Source organism: Equus caballus, chromosome 18 (assembly GCF_041296265.1).
Source record: "Equus caballus isolate H_3958 breed thoroughbred chromosome 18, TB-T2T, whole genome shotgun sequence".
Lineage (NCBI taxonomy): Eukaryota > Metazoa > Chordata > Mammalia > Perissodactyla > Equidae > Equus > Equus caballus.
Genome location: NC_091701.1, coordinates 13,876,237 through 13,902,364, shown reverse-complemented (window position 1 = coordinate 13,902,364; position 26,128 = coordinate 13,876,237). Strand labels below are relative to the sequence as shown.

Below are 26,128 nucleotides of genomic sequence, written 5' to 3'. Positions count from 1 at the left end.
GGACCTTGGGCATTGCACAGAGCTTTGTGCGGAGGACCGGCCCGGGGAAAAGGCGGGGCTGACAGTCACGGGACCTTCTGGGCAGCAGTTTCTGGAGTGAGGCAGAACTTGGTGTGAATCTCCGCTGCCCTACTTACTGTGAGGCTTTGAACTAGTTACTTCCCTTTCTGTGCCACAGTTTCCTCAGCTATAGAGAGGGAGGAAGTAATGCTATCTGCAGGATTAAATGCAATAACGCACGGGAAGCATTTAGCACGGAATCCGATGGTCAGCTCTTAGAAATGACAACTATTGATACTGCTACTGGGCACATCAGAAAAGGGGCGGATGGTCAGAAACCAGAAAAAGGATGTTTTCTAGAACCCACGTGCTTTCTCACGCCCTTCCCCCCACCACCAAAACGTCATAGTTTCAGACGCTTGAGGCCAATAAACGCTGAAGTGTCTCAGGGTTTCTAGGGTGCCCGAATGTCCCCAGCAGAGGGCGCTCAGCCAGGGCTGAAGGTTGGCTGTGCGATGAGGGCGCTGTGCTCCTGCTCCCACAGGCGCCTCTACAGAGGATCCTCCGGGGGGGTTGGTTGATCTTCGTTTTGTTGGCAGAGGGGGGCTCCAGGGGGCTCCTTTTCCCCGGTTAGAGGAAGGAGAGGGCTGAGTAGGGGAAGAACAAGGATAAACACTTGCCAGGCTCCATCGTCCTTAGAGCATGCGCTTAGGAGGATGCTGAGAAATGAGTCTGACCCTGGGAGGCCAGGCTTCCAGAAGAGCCTTTAGATACTTTCGCTTCTCTAAGCCTCCCCGCAGCCCTGGGAAGGAAGGTATCATCCTCGCGTTAGAGGGAGAAAAGGGAAGCTCAGAAGAGGGTCAACAACAGCTCGTGAATAAATGGCCTGGCCTGGATGTAAGTGCTGTTCTGCTCATCTCCAAGGCAGGGCACCACCACTGGCTGGCCAGCTTCAGAGGGGGCTGAGGTAGGCTTTCCTCCCTTCGCCTGGAGGGAATGCTGGTGTCTGCGGATGCAGACAGGAGAAACCAGTGAGCACCTGAGAATGGGGGCCCTAACACGGGTGGTGGCGCTGCCGGCAAGGAGAAGGTTGGCCTGCAGCCCTGACGCTGTGGTGGATACGCTGCCAGGGCGGCTGTGACTGAGGAAAATAAAAAACGGTCAGAAACCATGTGAACAGTGGCCTCACCTTGGTTGGGATAAGAGCATCTGCTAAGAGTAAAACTCTTTAATGGTTCTCTAAGTCAGTCAAGTGACTAAGAGTAAACACTCTTAAGTAACTCTTACTCTCAGTCAGTTGCAATTCCGTTCTAGAAGATTCCTGTGGGAGAGAAATACTGGGGGAATGTGCTACAGAGAGAAAGTAACCATCTCCAAGGGTTAAATGGTCAAGAACAGCTTTGGGAAGGTGTGGCGTGAGGGTTGAGCCTTGAAGGCTGCTTTAACTGGGGCAGAAGGAGTGAAGGAAGGGAGAAAACCAGGTGTTCAGGCACCGTGAACAGCATGACAGAGGCAAAGAGGAAGCAGCTTGGGGTCATTTGTCCAATAACAACAGTCCCGTCAGCCTCATTGGGCTGCTGTCAGGATTCTAGGAACCAAGATAAGAAGCACTTCAGAAATATCAGCTGCTTTTACCAGAGCATGACAGATACTTCGGGAAGGCAGTGAGAGATGGGGCTGGGGATGTAGGGGGAGCTCGAAGAAAATACACTAGACGGCCAAGACAGGAAGTCTGAACTTGAATTTGGTTGCAATGGACGGAAAGCAGGTGCAACATGTCTGCGCATTAGGACTAATTCTGGCTATGTTTAGGGTGGAGGGGATCAGGGCGAAACTGGAGGTGGAAAACAGGGAATTGGAGAGAGAAAGAAGGAACAGATGTGAGAGACATTGTGACCCTACAGTCCTCCATCGGTGCTTGGGTGAGGCGGGGGTGGGTCAAAGAAGACAAGGGAGGGAGATGAGCAAGAAGATGGGGTAGTGGAGAGAAAGAGATTCGCAAAGCAAAAGCTGCTTGCATGTGTTGATTTATTTCATTCTCACACTAATCCTGCAAGGCCGGGATTATTTCCCATTAGTCAATGAGGAAAGTGAGCTATGAGTTAAGGTCACGTGCTCAAGGCTACACATCGGTTTCTTTGCATTTGCTAGTGGCAAAACTAGGGGGTAGAGGGCAGGGATGCTGCTCAACATCCGACAGTGCACAGGACAGGCCCCCACGACTAAGATTATCCAGCCCAGAATGTCAACAGTGTCGAGAATGGAAAACCCTGATCTAGACCGTCCTTGGGGGCGTGGACTGAATCTGAATTATTTTTGTACCCCGCATGTCTAGCACACAGAGTATGAGTTTAATAAATAGGGACTCAACAGAAAAGAAAGCAGGAAGAGGTGCTGCTTTATGGGAAGGAGGGGGGCCTCAGTTTGGAGCAAGTCAATTTTGAGAATTCAGCTGATATCCAGGGGTATTGGTATGGTGGATGGAAGTCAGGAGAAAAGTTAGAGCTAGACATTTAGAGCCATTCATTCATCCATGAGACTTTTATTGGGTAGCTACTTTGTGTGAGGCAATGTTTCTAGACGCTGCAGTGGCAGAGATGAGCAATACAATCTCTGGGCTGAAGAAGTTTGTGGTCCACAGGGAGAGGGAGACACATAAAAATAAATCTGTCATGAGCAGAGTCTTGTGGGAGTCCAGAGAGTGGGCAGCTAGCGCTGCCTGAGGAACTCATGGATGACATGAGCATTGGCCGGAGACAGGAGGTGTTGGTAGAGATCTCTTGGGTAAAGAAGAACAGTGAGAGCTAAAGGGCTATTCCAGGCAGTGGGAACAGCTCGTGCAAAGAGAGAAGGGTGCACAAGCCTGGCTGGGCTGCAGTGAGAGGAGCGTGTGGCAGAGGAGTGAGCTGCATTGTAGAGAATAGCAGGTGAGACCAGAGCAGTAAAAGTAATCATTGATCTGTATTTGGAGAAGGGTAGGAAGCATCTATATATATCCATTTCTCCTTTTGGTGATAGCATTTCCATTTTCCTTAGAGAATTTTTTCCACCCCATTGTGTGTAGTCTCGATGGGACGGTACCTCCAGGTGCCCTGCCCTCACCTGTTGGAGGGGCAGGCATGAGAAAAGCTAGACCAGTGAGACTTCCTCAAACACAATTTAAAATCCCAGGGCTCACAATACAAGTATTGCAAAAAAATAATTGAAGCTCATGAAGTTTAGCATCTGCATCCCAATGAGACTGTCGAGTAATTCTCGCTTCCCAAACCCCTGGAGCCTCCTGGGTTCTGACTTCTCGAAGCCGGGCTCTCAAGCCTTCCCTTCGACTCTGTGAGCCCTTTTCCTTAAGTTAGACAGCCACTTTCTGTGTCTTGCAACCAAGGTACCTTTACTGATACAGTCAGGGAGGAAGACAGAGGGAGAGAGAATAAGACAGATGGCCTAAGGGGAGGAGGAGAACCAAGATAATGAATTGATAGAGAAGCCATAAAGGACTTTCATCATTTTCTTAAGAAAGGTAAAAAATAGCAAGGGTTCAATTCTCTATTTGGGGGTGTTGCAAAAAATACTGGTTGCCCCCAGTATCCATTCTTCCCTCCTTCCTCACTTACAGAGCCTCTCATTTTAACTAGGTACGTGGTTGCCAAGAATAAGATGACCTTGCCCAGCCGCCCTTGCAACTCCTGTAAATGGCTGTGCAACTGACTTCTGGCCAACAAGATGGCAGAGGAAGTATCATGGGCAACTTGGGGAAAGCAGCCTAGAAATATGGGGTCACATCCCTTTGTGTGGTTTCCTCCTTTGTGTCACTTCCACCTTTCTGACTGGAAAGCAGAAATGATGTCTAGAGTATCACAGCCACCGTGGACTATAAGCTGCCATGCTAAACGTGGTAACGCGCAAGAGAGAAACAACTTGAAGCCCTGATGATCATGGAGCCACCACGTCAGCACTGGACTCTTTACCTCTAGACTTTACTTATGTGACATAGACGTAAATCTTTATCTTGTTTAAAACATTGTTATCTCTCTGGTGGAGTGTGTCTCACATGCAGCCAGACCCGATCCTAACTGATATGGGCATGGGGCGGGGAGAACGTCCCTACAAAATATAGTTCTGGTGCAATGGCTGTGCCCTACCTCCCATGCAGGATCCAAAACGGAAGGATCTTCTTTCTTCCTTTTCCCTGGATGCCAAGTCATGGGCCTGGGATCCAGGTTCTGCCATATGGATGCTCCCACTCAGAACGTTGGATGTTTGTTCACTGATACAAAGACAAAAGTGGTCAAGACTCCTGTGCAGCAGCCACATGGTGTCCCGTGCAATGAACACTGATTTCCTGTTAAAAAAATGCTTCTTAAACTGCCACCTTGTCTAGGCCAAGGGCTGCTGTCGTGTGCTGGCAAGGTAGTGTTGTTTGCTTTTTTAGTATAGAAGAGACTTAGGCATATCCCTGGGTAAAAGAAGAAATGGAAGATGGAAAAGAAAAAATGAGAGTCGTTGATGAAGCAAAGTCTCAGAGAGGACTGGCAGGTGAGTCATTGAACTGGAGTATGACACTTTCCTGTTGGACCTCTTCCCTGCTCTAAGTAATACTTAAGTGTTTGTTTCATAAGAGCATCCCTGGGCAGCTTGAGCTGTAAGGTGTAAGGTAGCATCCTACTCTCCTGGCACCAGAGCCTGAAAGGCCTGCAGCTTCACAGGAACCCATGTGAAAAGACCGGGTTCTGGTTAAGATGGCATACCTGGGATGTGTTGGAGTATGTGGCAGGCAGAATAATGGCCCCTCAAAGACGTCCACATCCTGATCCCCAGAAACCACGAATATGTTACCTTACGTTTGCCGATGTGATGGAGTGAGTGAAATGGGAAGCTACCCTGGATGATCCACGTGGCCCAGTGTAATCACAGGGCTCTTGTAGAGGGAGGCGAGAGGGTCAGAGTCAGGGAAGGTGATGTGACAGCAGAAGCAGAGGTCAGAGAGGCAGAGAGAGCTTTGAAGATACCACCCAGCTGGCTTTGAAGATGGAGGAAGGGGCTATGAGCCAAGGAAAACAGGCAGACTTGAGAGGCTGGAAAAGGCAGGGGAACAGCTTCTCCCCTCGAGCCTCCAAAGGCTCTGCTGACACTTTGATTTTAGTTCAGGGAGACCCAGTTTGGACGTCTGATTACTGTGAGATAATAAATTTGTGTAGTTTTACATCACTAAGTTTGTGGTAATTCTTTACAGTGGTAATAGGAAGCTATCTGTCATCTTTCCCCCATCTCAAGCTGAAGCACTTATTCGCACATTTCTCAGGATTCTTGACAACCACTTGGAAGAGAAAAGCTATGAAAGACTGGATTTCTGTGTCCAACCTTGGGACAGAGTTCCACAGCTATGGAAACTGACTTCTAAATATTCATGGAACCCCAAAGGAGTTTAAGAAAGTTTAAAACAAGCTATGTTTTGACCCCAAATTAGACATCTGGAAAGCTCATTACAAACTATTCTGCAAACCCCAATGTGACAAGGAATTCAATCCAGCACCTTCCCCTGCCTTAGAGAACTGTCCTCTGATCAGCAGCTGGATCAACCCCTTCCTCAGCTGTAAGGGACAGAGAGCGGCAATGAGCCTCCGTGTGCTTGTTTCCCTTCATTCCCTCAAGGGCCTTTGGGTAATAAATGGCGACTGAATGGCTGGAGTGTTCAGCTTTCTAGTCCACCTTCTCTTTCCTCAACTCTAAGTAACTGCTTTACACGCCAGAATAGGTTACCATAGCAATGTTTTCTGAGCAATAAGTGAACTGAATCGCACTGTTGAAGAAGCCCGGGAGAAAATATCAATATCAGCCTGAGAGAGTCCCATCATTCTATAGAGCCTTGAGACCGTTACAGTAGGAGATGGAGGCATTCCCTGGGGGATGAGGAAGTGCTGCCGCCAGCTCACACAAAACACAGGTCACCCTCCAAATTCCCCCACCTCCTCGTCTCCAAGACACCCATCCAAGAAGCTCAGATAACAAAAGACAAATGTAAACGGGAGACAATATTTGAAATTCATATAAAAAAGGGTATTTTACAATGCTCTCCTACGGGAGTTCTAGGAAGATAGTGGTAGCAATGCCAGAATACTTTCTGGATTTTTCTGAATCCCCGATAATGCTTATTATTGTCTGACTTTTTGATTTTAGCCATCCTAATAGGTGTTAAGTGATATCTCATGGTTTTGATTTTCATTTCTCTGATGACTAATGATGTTGAGTATCTTTTCATGTCTTACTGTCCATTTATATATCTTCTTTGGAGAAATGTCTGTTCAGACACTTTGCCCATTTCTAATTGTGTTGTTTCTCTTTTTTATTGTTGAGTTGTAAGTGTTCTTGTTATATTCTAGATACAAGTCTCTTATCAGATATATTTTCCTGAATTCTGTGGGTTGTTTTTTCATTTTCTTGATAATGTCCTCTAAGCACAAAAGTTTTAGTTGTCATGAAGTCCAATTTATCTATTTTTTTCTTTTGTTGCTTGTGCCTTTGGTGTCGTATCTATGAATCCATTATGAAATCCGAGGTCACAGAAATTTACCTTTATGCTTTGTTCTAAGAGTTTTATAGTTGCAGCTCTTACTTAGGTCTTTGGTTGATTTTGAGATAATTTTGTATATGACATGGGGTGGGGGTCCATTAGCATTCTCTACATGTGTTAGCCAATTGTCCCAGCACCATTTGTCTAAAAGACTGTCCTTTCCCTCATTGAATGGCCTTGGAACCACTGTGAAAAGTCAACTCACCATTGATATATGGGTTTACTTCTGGACTCTCAATTCTATTCCTTTGATCTATATGTCTATCCTTATGTCAGCAGCACACCATTTTTATTACTATTTCTTTGTATTGTTTTGAAATTGGGAAGTATGAGTCCTTTAACTTTGTTCTTCTTTTTCAAAATTGTTTTGGCTATTCTGAGTCTTATGTTTCCATATGAATTTAGGAGCAGCCTGTCAATTTCTACAAATAATCAGCTGGGATTGTGACAGGGATTGTGTTGACTCTGAAGATCAATTTGGGGAGTGTTGTCATCGTAACATTATGAAGTCTTCTGATCCACGATCATAGGATCTCTTCCCATGTATTTAAATCTTGGTTAATTTCTTTCAATAATATTTTGTAGTTTTCAGAGTATATAAGTTCTGTGTTTCTTTTGTTAAACTTATTTCCAAGTATTGTCATTTTTGATGCTATTTTAAATGGAATGTTTTCTTAATTTCCTTTTGGGATTGCTCATTGACCCATGAACTCCTGAAACACCAATCAAAGCTCCCTTCCAGAACAGGGTCCTGAGGAGGAACTACGAGAAGTGAAATCAGAACTAAGCAGGAGGGGCCGGCCTGGCGGCACAGCAGCTAACTGTGCAAGTTCCGCTTCAGCGGCCCGGGGCTCGCCGGGTCGGATCCCGGGTGTGGACATGGCACCACTTGTCGAGCCACGCTGTGGCAGGAATCCCACATACAAAGTAGAGGGAGATGGGCATGGATGTTAGCTCAGGGCCCGTCTTCCTCAGCAAAAAGAGGAGGATTGGCAGCAGATGTTAGCTCAGGCCTAATCTTCCTCAAAAAAGAAAAAGTCACATGATGAACATAGACCCAGTTGTGGCAGAAACGGGCTTGTTATGAATAACAAGACACCTCTTCCACCTTTATGGTTCTGAAGCAATTTCAGGAGTGGAGGACCAGAGACCCAACAGTACAACCAAAGATGCTTCCATTGCTCTTCTCTCTCTGGAAATTCAAAGGGCTTTCGGAGCTGTAAGCCAGAAACCACAGAGGAAGACCAAATAGATATAAGAAATATATTTTGGTCATCTGAATGACCAAATATTTACTTCTCGTAAATCATAATATCGCACCTGGCTAGCCAGTCCTTGGATCAGGAGCCCAACATCATCAGCACTCACAAGCCCCCACGGCCCCTTCCATCACTGCCCTCAAGTAACCTCTGTCCTGACTTCTAACATGATGGACGGACGCTGGTCTGCCGCTGGCTGCTGAGGCGGTGACAGGAGCATGGCGTAGCAGGCAGTGGGTGGAGTGGGTTGAGTCGGCAAACCTGGGTTCACAATGGGCCTCGGCGTCAGCTGGTTATGTGACAGTGGTAGTTACACAGCCTCCAGGAGCCTCAGTCCCCCTTTTCTGCAGTGAAGACCACGCTGGACCTGCTAGGTTGCTGTGGAAATCATTAGTAACGTGCACCAGGGCCCAGCCCAGGGCTTGGCATGTAAGGAGTGGCACTCATCATCATCGTCATTGGTGTTACTTGCAATTTCGCACCTGTGGTGAGACAGGAGGTGGCCTGTGGCCCTGGCAGGCGTTGTGTAGCTGTGGCGAGAGCTATGGACAGCCAGAGCCTTCAAGACAGCTGACAACCGCTTTATGGCATCCTGGAGAAACTACCCTGCACTGCACTGTCAATTAGCTCAAAAGACAACCTGAGGAAGACTGTCACTGACGCTGCAGACATGGGAAAGGGCCACAGGGTGGCCTCCTGTGATCAGCAGAGATGGTTCAGTGGAGAAGCCGTCCCCTGGGCTTTCTGTGCTGACAGGGCTGTGCAGCTCATCTGTACAATGACTGAAAAGGCAATCTAATTCCCTCCCTTCTCATTTTCCTTCGTGTATGTTCCATAGCTTTTTTCTTTGTGGTTATCATGGGATTACACTTAACATCCTAAAGTTAGAACACTCGAATGTCAATTGATACCACCTTCACTTCAGTAACATACGAAACTCAGCTCCTATTCAGCTCAGACTCCACCCCATTTCAGTTATTAATGTCACAAAATTACATCTTTAGGCACTGTGAGTCCAAAAACAAATGCTAATAATTGGGGGTTTAATCCTTTAGTCTCTTAATGTAGAAAATGAAAAGTGGAGCTACAAACTAAGTTACAATAGTACCAGCTTTTGTAATTATCCACATACTTACTTTGACCAGAGATGTTACTTCTTCTTAAGGCATCGAGTTCCCGTCCAGGGTCCTTTCCTTTCAGCCTGAAGGACTCCCCTTGCTGGAGGCAGGTCTGGTGTACAGCACTCTCTCAGCCGTTGGTTCTATGGGAATGTCTTAATTCCTCCCTCATTTTTGAAGGACACTTCTGCCAGATGTAGGATTCTTAGTGGGATTCCTTTTTCCTTCAGTACTTTGAGTACATCAGCCCATGCCCTCTGGCCTCCAAGGTTTCTGGTGAGAAAGCAGCTCCTGATCTTACTGGGAAAATAGGAGGAAAGCTCTCTTCCTCTCAGCTTTATGAACGTTAATGATGTCCCTTCACATGTCTTATGCAACAGAACGTTTTCCTATAGTATTATACTATCAGTTAAGTTGGAGGATCTTTTTCAGATTAAACAGAATTTATGGAAAAGGAATTGAATATTTGAAGTGTAGACATTATAAGGTCTTTAAAAGCCAAAAATGATTACAGATTTTTTAATTAGAAGTGGAAAGGCCACCGAAGGATCCTACAGATTTTAATTTCTAATAAAGTAAACACCACTCTCTAATATCTCACACAAATAAAAAGCTCTTTGGGGTCCTTTTTCTTAAGAGTTAAGGGGTCTTGAGACCAAAAAGTGAGCCAACCACTGGTGTCTATCCCCAGCCATGCCTGGTGCCTTTCTTGCTCTGACTTCATAAGGAGGCACTTATTTTCTTTTTGATTTTTCTTTGTTCTCCTTTCTCATTTTCTCATTTCTTTTCTCTCATTTTTATTTTTCCCTTTTTCTTTGTTTTTTTTCTGTTTTTCATATTTATTTATTTTTTTTTATTTTCCTTGGTTCTTCTTTTCATTTTTTTATTCTTTTTGTCTTTTTTCATTTTTCTTTTTTCATTTTTATTTATTTTTTTAATTTTTCTTGGTTCTCTCTTCTCATTTGTTTTGTTCGTTTTGACTTTTCTAATTTTTCCTTTTACTTTTCTTTTTTCTCTTTATTTTTACTTTCATTTTTATTTATTATTTTCTTTTTTATATTTCTCAGTTCTCATTTTTTAATTTTTTGTCTTTTTCTCATTTTTCTTTTTTCCCTTTTTCTCAATTTTTCTTGGTTCTTTTCTCATTTTAATTTTTTATTTTTTCTTTGTTTTTGCTCTTTCTCCTATGTTCTTTAAATTTTTTAGTTAGTATTGTTAGTGCAGTTGGGATAGTTGGTATTGGGTTGTAGTTAGCATAGTTAACATATTTACTACAGTTTGTATTATTTGTTACTATAGTTAGTAAGCATAGGTGGCCTTGTTAGAATCATTAGTGTTAGTTACTTCTGTTTGTTAGCCTAATTAGTAAGTAAGTAGCAGTGTTAGTGTCAGAGTAGTTTCAGGTCACCATGTCTCTGGGCCTGGCGGCCACCTCTGGCAACAGTAAGACCCATGTAGCCTGTTACAAGCTGCTAAAGACCATCGGGCAGAGCAGCTACTGCAAGGTGAAGCTGGCCCGGCACCTGCCCACTGGGACCGAGGTGGCGGTTAAGATGGTGGAGAGGAGTGGGAAGAGCGCCTCCAGAGCAAAGGCGCTGCACTGCGAGGTCCAGAGCCTGAAGACCGTGCGCCACCCGAACGTGCTCAAGCTGCTGGAGGTCGTGGCCACAGAGGACACGTCGTTCATCGTCAGCGAGCTCGTGAGCGGAGGAGACCTGCTGGACCACATCCGGAAGAGCGGCCCCATGGCGGAGGACGAGGCCAGAGGAAAGTTTCGGCAGCTCGCCTCGGCCCTGGAGTACTGCCACCGGAAGGGCGTGGTGCACCGGGACCTGCGGCTGGAGCACGTCCTTCTGGACGGCGAGGGCAACGCGAAGCTGTCGGGCTTCGGCAGCAGCGCCGTGTTCCTGGGCCCGGAGCTGAGCACCCAGTGCGGGAGCCCCTGGTACGCGGCCCCGGAGACCTTGCAGGGCCGAGCCTACGCCGGGCCCCCGGCGGACGTGTGGAGCCTGGGCGTGGTGCTGTTCTTCCTGCTCACCGGGGCCCCGCCGTTCTGGGGGTGTGACCTGGCGACGGTGCGCAGGCGGGTGCTGAGTGGGAGGTTCCCGCTGCCGATGTTCCTGTCCTGGGAGTGCAGGAACCTCTGCAAAATGCTCTCCTTCGACCCATGAAAGAGAATAACTCTGAAGAAAATCCTGAAGGCCTGCTGGGTGAATATGGGGCAAGAGAAACTGCGGCCCTACAAGGAGCTGCCCTTTGACACCAAGGACCCCTGGATAACGAAAGTAATGGTGAGCATGGGTTTCAGCGAGACAGAAGATTCTTTACAACACAGGAGATACGATGCCATCACGGCCACATACTTGATACTCAGCAGCAAGAAACCGCAGATGGAGGGCCACGCCATCGTGGTAAGACCTTGTGTGCCCCCCATGGACCCCAGCAGCCGCAGCTCCTCCCTCACCTACTCGGTGCAGCTGAAGGCGTCTGCATGCGCAGGAAGACGCCATCGCACCAAACTCGGCTTACTTGCCTGGCTCTGCAGGGCCGAAAACCAGCATCAGCTGCCTGAGGGGAACCCGGAGTCAGAGCTGAAGGCCACCGAGCCTGCGAGTCTGCTACCCGGCTTGGAGTCCAGGACCGCCACCCCCAGCCCAACCACCCTGCGTGGCCCTGGGGCCTTCCCCTCCACCCACAGCACCAGCAACATTCGAAGTGGCCCAGAGGTCACCTGCTGTGGCAACCTCCTCCATGCTGGGCAGCATGAGGGGAGCAGCCCAACCTCTCCCTCTGGCCCCACCCACGGCTGGGGGCAGGCCGCTGGGAGCTTCTTAAAGTTCCTGAGAGGCTGCTATTGTTGCCTGAACCCCAAGAAAATAAATTCTAATTTCAAGTAAAATAGTACACTTGTAACAGATATTTGTTCTTCATTTGTTTACGCTAAGTGTCTGCAAAATATCTTGTAGGGCCAGTTTAAAATAGAATATATTAATGGAAATCTGGAGGTTCAGGAAGGCCAACAGCTCAAGAGACAACACCATTAACAAGATAGTTTGTTGCTCACGGTTCCCCAAGTGGGGACGCCAAGGCACGCAGGGCCCCACAGGGAAGCCCCAGGGTGGTCAGGAGGCAGAGGGAGTGGGGGACACTGCAGGCAGAAGGAGCCTTTCCAGTAGTTTCTGGAGGAAGGAACAGCGAGGCAGGGTGAGCAGGCTCAGGACTGGCTGGTCTAAATAACTTCACAGGCTTTGGGGCACGAGGCTGTCCCAGTTGTCTGATACCCACCCTGGGGGACAAGGGCAGGGGGTAGCGGCCTCGACTACACGTGTCCAACAGAGGAGGTAGTTGGGGTGTGGATGGACACTGGATTGGTTGGTTTGTATTTGAAAAATGGGCCCAAGGAGGAGGGTTCTCCCTGGGGGTGGCGGGTCGGCAAGACGAGGGAGGCAGAAGGCCGAATTGATCGGATTCAGAACAAGGCATGTCCGCCTGTGCACGCAGGACAGATGTTAAAGCATCAGGTTACAGAAGCTAGAAACATGGTCCAGACAAGGCTCAGCTCAGATGTCACCTGAGGAGCCTTCCCTGCCTGCTCCGTCTGCAGCGACAGCGTCCCCACCCCAGTCTCCCTGCCATCACCCACCCCATTCCCCCTCACAGCGTTCAGGGCCCGGCCCCTTGCTCAGCACCCCACCGTGACGCTCCCCACCCAGAGGAAGGTCCTCACAGGAACCCCCAGGCCCTGCACCATCTGGGCCTCCCCCCTCTCGTCTCCTCCCACCACTGCCCCCATCCCCCTCCTGGTCCCCTGGCCCTGCTTTTCCTCGGTGACCCTGCTGCCTTCTAACCTGCTGTGTTCTGCTCACTGTTTGTCCCTCTTTGTGATGTTGGCTCCATGGGAGCAGCAGAGTTTGTTTTCTCATCTCCTTCACTGCCGTCCGTTCGTGCCTCCAACCGGAGTCAGGGCTGGGCACAGAGCGGGGCTTCATGAACAGTGAATGAGCAGACAGCACTTAGCACTCCCAGAAACATGCTCCTGTGTGGTCTGTAGTTTTCACTCGCCCAGCGCACGTCAGTGAGGCCCTACTGCTGCTGGGCCAGCTCTGGACACCGGGCACAGCAGCAGAAGAAGCATGCAGAGGTCTCCAGTCTCATCTGCTGACAGCCTAGTTGGGGAGACAGAGAAAAAAGAAGTAAAATATACACAGTGTCAGGTGGGGATGTATACCATGGAGAAAAAGTCAGGAAGGACGTTTGAACAAATTCCTGAAGATTTTTAGGGAGTAAGCAATGCAGAGGGTAGAGTGTTGCAGGCTGCAAGACCAGCAACTGCAAAGGCCCTGAGGCCACAGTGGGCTGCATGTTGGAGAGTCTTAGTTACTAGTGTGGATTCTTAGTTTTGTCTCGAATCCAAATTGCACTTTTGTTTGTAATCCTTGCTTACACCTTTCTAGCTAATTAACCTGAGTTCAACAAATTCTATTCCATTCTATTATTTAAAGTAGAACCAGGCAAATTTGGGTGAAGTCACACGTGTTCATTGAATGGCCTCCTTGGGCCCAGCTGTGTCAGGTACCAGGAGGCTGTGAAATCAACACAGCAGTCTCCCGGTTGACGACCCCCCTGGATGAACATCCTCGAGGTCCTCCAGCCCCTCCACTGCCCCTCTGACCCATCTCCTCTGGGTCTCAAGCTCTGACCCTGACCCTCTGTTGCACCTTCACCCCCACGTCCAGCTTCTCCTGGACTGCTCTGTCTGGGTGTCCCTGAGCCTCTCGAAGTCAGCATGTCCCAATCGGAGTTCAACCCTCTCCCCACATCTGCCTCCTCTCTGTGAAGCCCCTCTGGGTGACGGATCCCCACAAGTGGACTCCTCCACCCCCAGGCAGTGCTCCTCCCCACCCTGCCTGACTGATGCCCCCCCAACCCCTGCGATCCACCACCTCAGGAACCCTGTGACTCTCTCCCTTCCATCTTCAGCCTTGGGCTACACACCAACCTCCCCCTCTTCACAAATCCCCGGGGCTGGTATACGTACACATGGGGACACGGAGGTGACACAGGCAGGTATAGCTGGGAATGGCAAGCAGCCTCCCAGAGCAGAGGTCAGACCAGGGCTCCCGAGCGGGCAGAGCACAGCTATTGTGGCAGCAGGACGGCCATAAAGGGGGCGAGGCAGGCGCCCACGGCAGCCCCTCCCCACATTCCCCAGGACCCCTGTGTCTCAGCCTCGGCTTGGGCTGGCTGCCCCTCCTTCTGTCTGTTAGGTGGGTGCCTGTTCATTCGTTCACTCACTCATTCGCTCATCATGTGTTTGGTTCCTGCCTGGTGCCAGGCCCTGGCTAGATGATGGCTCGTCCTTGGAGACCCAGCTCAGATCTCACCTCCTCTGTGAAGCAATTCTTGATGCCCACCCCCTCCTGCAGCCCCTCTGGCCTCACCTGGGCCCTCAGTGCTGTGATCACACTCTGATGAGCTCTCCAACCTGTGAGCCCTTGGGGGGTTCTGGGCCAGATGCAGAAATGGGCTCAGACACATGACCACAGGTAAAACCCCAAAGACATGAGAGGATTACCCACAGGCCGCATGGGGGCCAAGTTCACCCCCTCCCTCTCTCCCTCCTGGACCAGGGCTCCTCATTCCCAGGAACCTGAGCGGCCTTCTCTCACCCTGTGCTCATTTAGGGCATTAGCAGTCTGAATTTTTTTTCCAGTGTTAATTCTTTTTAACCTTTGAGGACATGTCATGAGGATATCCCTCAGTAATTTAATTATCACTTCAAGGGAGGGAATGCATCTGTGGTGTCTGAGCCAAGACAGGACAATGTGGAAAGCACAGGATGCTGAGGAGGAGCCGGCTCAGGGGCTGGGCCTCGGGGCAGCAGAAAGAGGGGAGACAGAGACATAGATGGAGACAGAGCTGCCAGGGTGGGGCTCAAGCTGGGAGGAGTGGGAGTCCAGGGGCCTCCACACATGAGGGTGGTGGCTTCCGGAGTCCCCCTCTGTCACGTACAAGCCGTGTTTCTCATCCAGCAGCACCTCCAGGCCTTTCCTCTGCTCTCCAGACAGCAGTGCCCTCACCCTGCGAGACTCTGCCCTTGTGGAATCTGTTCCCCAGCCTGCCCATCCACTACCCCCACCCCCACAATGACACACACAGCCCGCTCTGTGCTTAGGTCACCTGGTTCTCATCGCCTGAGCTGGCCTGTCTGCTTGTGTGAGAGACCGGCAGACCTGGCTTCTAGCTTTCTAAGTCTGCGTGACCTTGGACGGGTCCCTCGTCCCTTTGGAGGCTCAGTTTCTCACTATAAGTGGGTCTGGCAGTGGCCTCCTCACAGTGGCGCTGTGCTGAGCTGTTGGAGATGGAGCGTTGGACGGGCGCCTGTTGCTGGTGCCCTTTGTGATGACCTTGGGGTCATTGCCCCAGCATGCCCAGGGTTTGTGGAACGCCTGGCTACAGTGATGCACGAGGGAGTGGGAGACGGGCAGGAGGTCAGGGTACAGCTTTGGAGTCAGAAGACACAGCATTCCTTGGGGACACTTCCCTGAGCCCCTGGTCCCAGGCCTCGCCCACCCACACCCCTTCTCAGCTGCCTTTGGGGCACGCAATGAACCCCTGCTCTGAGGCTGCATTCCCCGTGCATCTAACCCAGGCTGGACACTGGTGGGGTCACGTCCCGGGTGAAGAAGTGAAGCTCCACGGGGCTAACGGGAGGACGACAAACTCAGATGCCTCCAGGGGTCGGGCCGGCTGGCAGAGGCCGGGGAGGACCTGGGCAGGGGGACGCTTAGGGAGTGGTGGGGACTGTGGCGAGCTGGGGGCACAAGCTCTGTCCAGAGAGCGGCTCCAGCTCAGCTCCAGAAGAGCGTTGCCTGGGGGGACTGTCACAGGTGGCCAGATCCTCTCATTTCATACATAAAATAAGCTAGACCCCTGGAATTTTGCCTGTAATCTTCCAGTTTTTAAATGTTAGCATTAATTTTTAAAATCTAGATTTCCCCGGGGCCCCAGGTTAGGCTGCTGGTTTCAGAGGCCTGGCCCGGGGTGGGCTCAGGAGCGGCTGCCTGAGGCGGCCTGGACTCTGGATGCTCTTGGCCCTGCAGCCTCCACTCCCCTCGGACCCCCCACCTAGTGCCTCCTCGTGGATGTTCAGGGGCAGCTCAGCCCCCAGAGGAGAGAACGGGAGCCTGCAGGCTGCTGGGTGGTTGGCTGCCATATGGAGGGCTGGGCTCTTAGGGGAGCCGCCCTTTCTTGCAGCCCCTGAGGCAGGTGGTGCTGCCCAGGCCGCCCCCCCCCCGCCACACACACACACGTGGTACATCCCTCCACTCCTCTGTGAGCCCAACAAGGCTCGCTCTGTGCACTGCATTTTTCAGGGCACCCGTGGGAAAGAGAGCAGTATGCCCTCATGTTGGAGCACAGTGAATGGGACCCTGCAGCCTTAAACGTGTATTGAGCGCCTGCTGTGTACTTGGTCCTAGGCTGGCAGCTCAGGCAACTATGAGGAGGAGAAAGCCTGGGGTTCTGTCCACAAGAGACCAGATAGCACCAGAGGAGGAGGCAGGGATGTGGACGGCTTCAGTGAGAAGGGAGGAGACATCCAATGGGATCTGGGGTGGCCTCAAACATCACCACGATTTGATTGGGTGGGGTCGGGGACAGGGTGTGGGTGTGCTTGGAGGAACAGCACACACAACGGCTCGGATGCAAGATGTTCATGGTGTGGGGAGTGGAGCAGATGTGACTGGGGCTCCCCGATGTCACCCTGCCCCTGGACCAGGCCTCCCTCCTCCCTTCCTCTGAGATGATGGAGATGGTGAGGAGAGCAGCTCTTAGCACTCCCGGGAGCCCATTATTAGCTCTCTGTTACAGAAGACAACACTGAGGCACAGAGAGGGGAGGGGCTTGCTCAAGGTCACAGAGCAGGAAACCTTGCTATATCCCAGGCCCCACGGCCCATGTCCTTAACTACTGCTCTGTGCTGCCTGCAGAGACACAGGCCTCAAATGGACTTTGAAAGCTGTCTGACCCCATGCCCCATTGGATACTGAGTCATCCTCAGGAAACACCCCCAAACACCTACTTGCACATCCCCAGCGGCAGGGAGCTCACTGCCGTTCCTGGAAGCTATCTCAGCCGTCCTGAGAATTGGCCCTGGACAGCCCAGGAGACACTTGGGGCATCCACAGGGCTCCCTGCCCCTGGCTGAGCAGCTCCAGTCCCCTTGGCTGTCCTTGGCACAGGGCCTGCTAGAGGTGACAGTCATGCAGCCAGGTGTGCAGTGCAGATAAGGACATGGTGGGCACAATGCACGCTAAACACAGACACTGGGTATTCATTCTACAAACATCCATTCAGACTTGGCAATGTGGTGGCCTGGACTTGGGCCTGGGTAACCAGCGGCGAATACAACACAGCCCCTTGAGCTGCCGGTCTCATAGGAAAGGAGTGCCTGGAGAAACCGGCTGGTGGTGCCCCCAACCCGCCCCCATGAATAGTCACACTGACGTCAGGCTGTGGCCGTGGGTCCCAGTAAAGGGCGACGGGAGGCCCCGGACACCCCATGAGGGCACCGATCAAGAGCTGGACACCAGAGCTGGACCGCCCGGGCTCCGTGATCTGAGGCAGTTACCTCGCCTGTCTGTGCCCCAGTTTCCTCATCTGCAAAAAGGGGTGATAACGGTGGTACCTATGTCATAGAATTTTCATGTAGATCAAGGGAGTTTGTGTCTTTAAAGTGCTTAGGACAGTGTCTGGCAGAGGACCAGGCTGCCGCTCTCCTCAACAACAGCCATGTGAGGTAGGTTTTGCTATTCCTGTTTTAAAGATGAGAAAACCGAGGCTCAGAATGGTTACGAGGTCAGCCCTTGGTCACCCTGTCCTCATGCTGCACCATGAACATCCACGGGTCCCCTTTCTGCCCAGCTGGCCTGTCATTGCCTCATCTCTCCATTCCCAGTAACCACCTGGCAAAGCAGGTGCTGAGAACTGTCGGATGAATTCCTGCATGACTGAAGACTCAGACCCTGCGCCCTTGGGCTCCCGGGGCCTCGGACAGGACTGGGATGCTCAGTGCCCTCAGACTGTGCAGGAGGCACAGTGCGTGTCCGTTACTTCACTCACATCCAGCACGGCAGGGCGTGGGGCCTGGGGCCTAGGGCCTGGGGCTGGAGGGCGCTGGAGTCACCCCTGGGGAGATGCTGGGTGAGGAGGGGAGAGGTATAGGGGCCTCAGGAAGCGGGGCAGCCTCACCGAGTTTCCAAGCAGCTGAGGCGTGGAAGTGGGGACACTCAGGAGGGGCAGGGGACGGAGTCCAGCCTGGGCACCACCCACAGTTGGGCAGCGGTGAGAATGGGGACAAGCCCTGCCCCCGGGGTCTCCTCCTCATTCAACAAAGGGGAGAGAAATAACAAGACTGGTGCAATAGACCCCCAGAGCCCTGTGTGCAATATACCCCCCGCAGCCACAAGGATTTCGTACCTCTTAGCCCGTTTACTCCTCCTGGATCCTCGTGGAGTAGCTACTGATTCCAGCCCCATGGATGGGAGGACTGAACTCGGAGGACTCAGCGACCCAGCGCAGGATGGAGCCAGGACTAAGCTTCGGGCGCGTGTGCTCAGGCCGGCTGGGAGCAGCCCCCGGCACTGCAGATGGTGCGGACGGACGATGTGGAACAGCCGGCCGGGTGGCACGCAGACAATGTCTCTGTGTTCCTTCTGATGGCGACTCAGCTTATTAAGACAGGGAAGGCTCCCATTGCCGATACTCAGCGCCCCTCTGAGGGACACTAACATGTAGGATCTCGATGGCTCCTGGGAAAGTGGAAAGGGTGTGGGCCCGGGCATCAGGTCTGTGTCAGACCCCAGCTCTGCCCCTACCCCCTGTGTGACCTGGAAGCTTTCTCTAATCTCTCTGTGCCCAGCTTTCCAGACCTGACTCAGAAGGTTCTGTGTTTGGCACACAGGAGACCCTCACTCAAAGGGCAAAAGCCAGCCCTCCTGGAACCTTCTCCTTCCATCACCTGTGCCCAGGTCACAGAGACCTGCTCCTTGACGAGGGGAAGGTGCAATCCCACAGGTCCTCCGGTCCCCTGCCCAAGCCTTTCCCTCGTCAGTGACAGTGAGGAGGGGCAGGTCGAGCTCCCGGGAAGTCTGCACTGAGCTTCTGTGACTTGGCAGAATTCCCAGTTCCACACAACTCAGTTCACAGCAAGGAACAGAGCCCTCCCCCAACTCGTGTTTCAGCTGCAAGGCCCCCCAGGGGCAGGATGTACAAACTGACCACCACCTTGGGGCTGGGAGATGTGGATTCCAGAGCACATGACCTCTGCCCCATGACTTCAGGGGAGTCATGACCCCCTACCCCCCTCCCCTTAGCCAGCCTCCTGGACCAGGGGTCAGCCATCACAGGCAACTACAGTTTTATCACCAGGCAGCCCTGCCCACTACTGGAAAGACTAGTGTGTGAGACTGGGAGTCCGAGGGCCTGGACCCCCTCCCAGAAAGCAGGATTGAGAGCCTGGACTGCCCACTGTTGGTGCTGCTTTTGTGCTACGACAGCAGATTTGAGCAGTCGTGACAGAGACCACAGGTCCCTCAAAGACTAATGTATTTACTCTCACCCTTTACAGAAAATACAGCCTGCCCCAGAAGACAGTCCTGAGAACAGCAGCGACAGCGTGCCCAGGGCAGGACTCAGCCCAGTCCACTCCCGGGCTCTCCCTGCACTTCATTTAATCCCCATGCCAGGAGGGAGAGACTCCAAGATGCCCATTTTACAGATGAGAAAGCTGAGGCCCATCTTGCCTTAGTAACTGAGCATGGTGGAGCCAGCTTCGCACTCCAGAGCCCTCACCTCTCACCCCTGCACTCTGGATGGCGGGTCCGGGCCCACGGCACCCTCCGCTCTCACGCTGACAGCCGTGCTTGAGGGCCCGCCGTCCCAGAGGTGGCAGGGATGATGCACGTAACTGCCTTATTCTGAACTGCCTGGCCTTGGCCGTGGCTCCAGCCGGCTGAGGCTTTAGAGGTGAGCCCTCACCGCTCCCTGCCATGCCAGAGGGCAGACCCCTCCAAGCCTCCTCCTTCTGAATCCTCAGCTCCAGAATCGCAGTAAAGAGCCATGCACCCAGGGAGGAGGCAGCATCCTGGGGAGGGGGTCATGGGAGGGCCTCTTGTACTGAATGTGGAAGGGCCAGTATTTACGTGCACAATGGGACTCAACTTGAAGCTAAGAACTTGGCCCTGGACAGCAATAAAAGCTGAGAGGCTGAGAGCTCGAAGGGAACAGGGAAAGGGGCTTGGCTTTTGGGTCGTAAATGTGTAATTTAATTAAAGAAATCAGCCTCCTGGATGATAGCAGTTTGCCCTTTAAGGCCAGAATTGGCCAACTGAAGCCCCAGGCACCCCTCAATTCCAGGATGTGATTGTGTGGACATAGCTGGCCTTAGCCGGGGTGCTGTCCTCTGGATCATGGACCAGACTGTGAGGCCTAACCTGCAGCACACCCGCCCACGTGTCACCCCATGGACAGTGGTTGCCGCGGGTGCAGGGCGTTCCTCCTGCTCGGCCCCGGAGGCCCTGGATGGTGATGAATGACATGCCTGTGGGGTCCCGTGGGTGAGCGCTGCATGGGGAAGAGCCCTCCACCCGCTCTCTGCCCCCTACGGGAGTGCTGGGTTGGGCAGCAGTTCTGAGCCCCCTCAGGTTTAGCAAACATCCTGGCTCTGAAGTCGTAAAGCAGCACAGTGGATTGGGAAAGACAGGCTCTGGGTTCAAATCCCACCCCCGCCATTCACCAGCAAGCCCCTGAGCCACTTCCAGCCTCGGTTTTCTCCTCTGTAAGCACGGACGCAGTCACCCTCATCCTCAGAGGTGGATGCGTCCTGTGTAAATTACAACACCTACACTGTGTGTTTTTGGGGATCTGAGGGGTGTGCAAAGGCCCAGGGCCGATGCGAGAGGTGAGGTGTGGGCATCACAGATGTGACGACCTAGCTTCCTAAAGGACCAGGCTGCGTGTGTGCATCCTAATGTCCAGAAACAGATCTCTGCCACTAGCAAATTCATTCACTAAGGTTGTGTTTACTCTCTCGTGTCAGTTATCATCATCTGTTTGAACAGAGGCCTCTGGGGTCATCAGCAACATTATTACCTGTCACAGAATGGCCCTGCTCAGTTCCTGAAGCACAGGGACCTCTGCACACCTGTGGGTTCCCGGCTGTGCCTGTTCTCGCTCTCTGCTCAGGGTCTCTCGGTAGCTCCCTATTGCCCAGGGCACGCCTCCCTCTGGGCATCAAACGTCCTACGAGGCCCTGCTCCCCTGTCCCCCCCTGCGCTGTGCTCAGGCAGTCACGTACCACAGTCATCCCGCCGCCGGCTCGTCTCCCACCTCTGCACCTGCTCCTCCTGCTCTTCTGTTCCCTTGTCTGAAACCTCAGCTCCTTCATCCACTTCTCCTTTACAGCAGGATCGAGTTGGTTGCTCACACAGCAGCCTCTGCCCACCCCACCCTGCCCTCTTCCAGTGGATGTTCAGTTTGGAGGAATGACAGTTGGTCCAAGCAACTGCCCCCCAACTCCCACCTCTGGTGATTGGTCGGGGCAAGGACTCGTTCTGGCCAATGAGATGTTAGAGGAAATCTGTGGGGCTTCTGTGAGAGATTTCCCTTCCTGAAAAGAAAGAGATGGGCAGGGAGGAAGATGCGCCCCTGCTTCTGGCTTAAGCACTGACTGTGCAGATGTGGTGGCTGGAGTGGAGGCAGCCACACTACAATCATGAGGGAGTGACACCAACATTCTCTTAATGGTGGAGTAGAGAGGGGGTGGCTTCTGAGTCACTGATGACATTGTTGGGCTGCCAGACCACCTCTGGACTTCCCATCTCTCACGTGGTCTTTAAACATTTAACATTAGATGCCTTTGAGGTCTAAGCCACTCTTGGTAGAGTTTCCTGTTACTTCAGCCAAACTCATATTTCACTGGTACAGCCTTCAAGTCTCAGTTAAATATTCTCTGCCCTTAAGTAGTTCCCCAGCAGACGTGGGCCTCTGCCCCGACCCCCACCCCTCACCCATGGAAACAGCCCATCAGCTATGATTCTCTGTCTGCCTGGCTGGCTCATCAGTATTTAGTTTGTGAACACCTCTGGGCCCAGCCTCTGCACGTTCTTCTCTGGGCACTCTGAGCAAGCACACAGTGGGCCCTGAGACACCACAAGGAGCTTGCTGCCCGACCACAGCCAGAAGTCCCCTCCCATCAAGAAGCTTTTGGAGTCATTTTGGCCCGAGCACTGCTTCCAGACCTTGGGATGAGTGGTATAGGTCCATGCCCAGGATCCAAACCGTGAACCCAGGCCGCTGAAGCAGAGTGCACCGAACTTCACCACCACGCCACGGGGTTGGCCCTGGTCACTGCATGTTCAACTTTTGAGGAACCACCAAACTCTTTTCCAGAGTGGCTGAACCATTTTATATTCCCACTGACAATGTACAAAGGTCCTGATTTCCCCACATCCTCGCCAACACTTGTTATTGGCCATCTTTTTGATTAAAGTTAGCCTGGTGGCCATGATGTGTTCTCTCTTTGAGGTTTGACTTGCATTTCCCTAATGACGAGTGATGTTGTGTGTTTTGCAGTGTACTTATTGGCCATTTTTATATCTTCTTTGTAGGAATGTCTAGTCAAATGCTTTGCTGATTTTTACTTGAGTTATTTGTCTTTTCACCATTGAATTTAAAGAGTTCTTTAAATATGCTGAATACTAGAACCTTAGCAGATAAATGAATTGCAAACATTTTCTCCCATTCTGTAGGTTGTCTTTTCACTTTCTTGATAGTGTCCTTGGATGCACCAAAGTTTTAAGAATTATTTTTTAAATTATTATAGGTGACAGCAAACCCTTGAGGGACGGAGTAGGACAAACGCAAATACTGAAGACAAAGAAATAAAGAAGGTAGGTGGTGGGGTCCCGGCCTGGGTGCTGGGACCCCTGAGTTCCAGTCCTGCTGGGGCCCTCGCTGCTGCTCTGGACTCATCTTCTCTGTAAATGGGGACAGCGGTGTCTGCCCTCCCCCTGTGGCGGGTCATGTGGGGTCAGTCAGATGCTAAACTCCCCAGAGACCTGCTCCTGGTGTCTGCCATGTGCCGGGCTCGCTGCTGATCCATTTACTCCTCACAACAAACCAAGAAGGTGGTACAAGTGCCCTCATTTACAAAGGAGAGAACTGAGACTCAGAGAGGTTAAGTGACTTGCCCGAAGTTACTCAGGATTCAAGTTCAGAAGTGTCTGACTTTCTGCTGCACCAATTGGTAACGGGTCCAGGTAGTACTTGCCTCTTAAACAGCTGCCTTTTGATGCCTCCAGCAGAAGTGGAAGTTTTAAACCCTAAGTTAGGCCATGGTGGGTGGGGCTGGGCTGGGGACAAGGGAGGAACCTCAGCCCATCCCAAGTCCAGCAGGACATTATCCAGGGTGTGGAGGCAGGTCAGCCAGGGGCCAGCCAGCACAGAGGGCCCTCCCGAGGGCTATCTACAGAGAGGCTCTGGCAGGACTGCAGGTATGGGCAGGGCTAGGAGGCCGGCAAGGGTGGGGGACCAGGACCAGCCCAGCAGGAGCCTGAGGGGCCACCTGGCAGGAGCTGTGGCCACTTAGGAACGCAGTCTCCCTCTGGATCCAGGCCTGGCAGGGAGGGCCCAGGAGAGTCAGCACTCCTCTCTCTGTCCTCTGTCCTCGTGTCCACAGGCCACCGCACACACGACCACAAGACTTTCAGGGGCTCCCAGAATTGTTTTAATTTTCATTTCTTTTACAATCAGAGGAAAAAATAAATATAACAATAATGAACATATAATAAGGAATCCAGCCTGAATATTTGTGTTTATACCAAGGCAATTATAAAACATAATTTTTAATATTTTTTAAAAGAGGCAAATTGGCCTAGGGCCCACCAAAGTCATAACGCATGCCAACATGCCAGTGACAACTATTTACCAGTTTCTTGGGCATCATTCTAAAAATATTTTATGCATATACATTTTAAATATTTATGTATAAATGGTTTTTCTTCTTTGTAATTAGGCAACATTTTAAACATATAGAAAAATAAAGAAAATAATGTAATAAACACTCATGAATCCAATATCCAGATTAAATAGAAGTAAATACAACTTTAAGCATACTCGCTTCAGAGATATTTTTAATTTGATAAAGGAAATGGAATGGGCTGTATAAAGCTAATCCCCCTCCCACGGTTCCCCTCCCTCGCTACCCTGAAGTTGCTGCCGGAGGCTCTGGAGCTTCTCTCTGTGCAGACACAAGCACTGTGCTAAACCCCGCGGTCATGGACTTCTCAGCGCTTGACGGAGTGGACCGCTCCCTCCGCCTCGAGACACTGCCCTCCGTGCTCCCAGGAGCCCTCACTCTCCCGGTTTTCCTCCTCCTCCACTGGCTGCTCCTCCCAGTGTCCTTCACTCGGTCCCCTCATCTTCCCCACTGCTTGCTGTTGAAGGGCCCGGGGCTCTGTCCTTCTCCTGTCTGTGTGCACTCTCTCCATCATTCTCCAGTCTCTGACTGACATCCAAATTAATATCTCTAGCCCAATACTTTCACCTAAGTCCACACCCACAAACTCAACTACCTACCAGATAAATGCTCTTGGGGGTGTGGTGAGAATCTCTAACCAAAGGACCAGAAGCAAACTCATGCACTCCCCCTCCTCGCAAATCTCCCCCATCTCAGTACATGAGCCCCAACCCTGGCATCATTCTTGATTCCTCTCTCTCACATACCACACATCAACATCAATGAACAAATCCTGCTGGCTCTACCTTCAAAATATTCCAGAATTGGACCATTCTCACCAGTTCCACTCCTGCCGTCCTGGCCTGAGCTGCACCTGTCACCACGTGCCATACCAAAGGACTTGGTTCACTCACTGTTCATCCTCCCCTGCTAGCAGGTCAGTTCCAAGAAGGCAAGGACATTATCCGTTTTGTTTATTCCTACCTCACCCACATAGAGAACCATGCTGATACGTTCAATAAACATTAGTTGGATGAGTGAATATTTCAATAATCAGGTTTATTTCTATACCTTATTCTGTTTCATTGAATGATTTGTCTGTTCATGCACCAATACCGCAGTATTTTATTACTTAACCTCAAAATATGTTTGGTAAATAGTTCATATACCTACTGATTATTATTCTTTTTCAAAATTGACTTTGTTATCCTTATGCATTTCTAATTCAGATGAACTTTAAGAGTCATCTTGTCAAGCTTCACTGAAATCCTGTTGGCGTTTTGATTAGAATTACACTTGTGGACTTACAGACTGACGAGAAGAAACGGCCTCTTGACCCAGTCACGTCTCCCTCTCCTACAACACTGCCTGTCTCTCCATTTCTTCAGGTCTTTTACATCCTTCCATCTAGTTTTAGAGTTTCCTTTACGTCAATCTGGCACATTCCTTGCATTACTGAGAAGAATTCTATCGGTCATGGTACATTTTTTCTTTTAATTCAGTAGTGAATTGACTATGCTAATATTTAATCTAAGATATATGCATGCCAGGATCATAAAAAAAGGCAGGAAGATCTTTACTTTTGTTAAGTTGTGGAACAGTTTATATTATACAGGAATTGTATCTTCCTTGACAGCTTAGTAGAACTTACCTACAACACTGGGCTTGCTGTCTTTTGAGGTATAGATCTTTGACTATCTTTTCAATCGCTGTTTTGTTTCATATCCATTTTAACAGACTTTGTTTCCTAGAGCAATTTTAGGTTCACGGCAAACATTGAGTGGCAAGTACAGATACCCTGTACATATTCCCCCTACCCCTGCCCCACACACAACACACCCCACTATCAACATCCCGGCACCAAAGTAGAATATTTGTTACAGTTATGAACCTGCATCAACACATCATTATCACCCAAGTCCATAGTTTCCATTAGGGTCACTCTCGGTGTTGTACATTCTACGGGTTTTGACGAATGTGTAATGACACATATCCACCATTATATCATCACACAGAGTATTTTCACTGCCCTAAACATCCTGCATGCTCCACCTGCTCATCCCTTCCTCCCTCCTATCCCCTGCAAACCACTGTCTTTTTACTGCCTCCAAAGTTTTGCCTTTTCCAGAAAGTCACATCACTGAAGTCATGCAGTACGTGGCCT

The 26,128-nt window shown here is 50.9% G+C and overlaps 1 protein-coding gene across 1 annotated transcript in view; it reads right to left on the bottom strand.

The window, feature by feature from the left end:
* Positions 1 to 10,044: 10,044 nt before the first annotated feature.
* Positions 10,045 to 26,128, bottom strand: part of LOC106781936 (coiled-coil domain-containing protein 93-like) — an 88,959-nt gene continuing 72,875 nt past the window's right edge. Inside the window, exons 7-8 of the transcript XR_011428175.1 lie at positions 18,426 to 18,757; positions 10,045 to 13,111 (exon numbers count right to left, since the gene is read on the bottom strand). The gene's annotated coding sequence lies outside the window, so the exon portion shown is untranslated. The remainder of the gene's footprint in view (positions 13,112 to 18,425; positions 18,758 to 26,128) is intronic.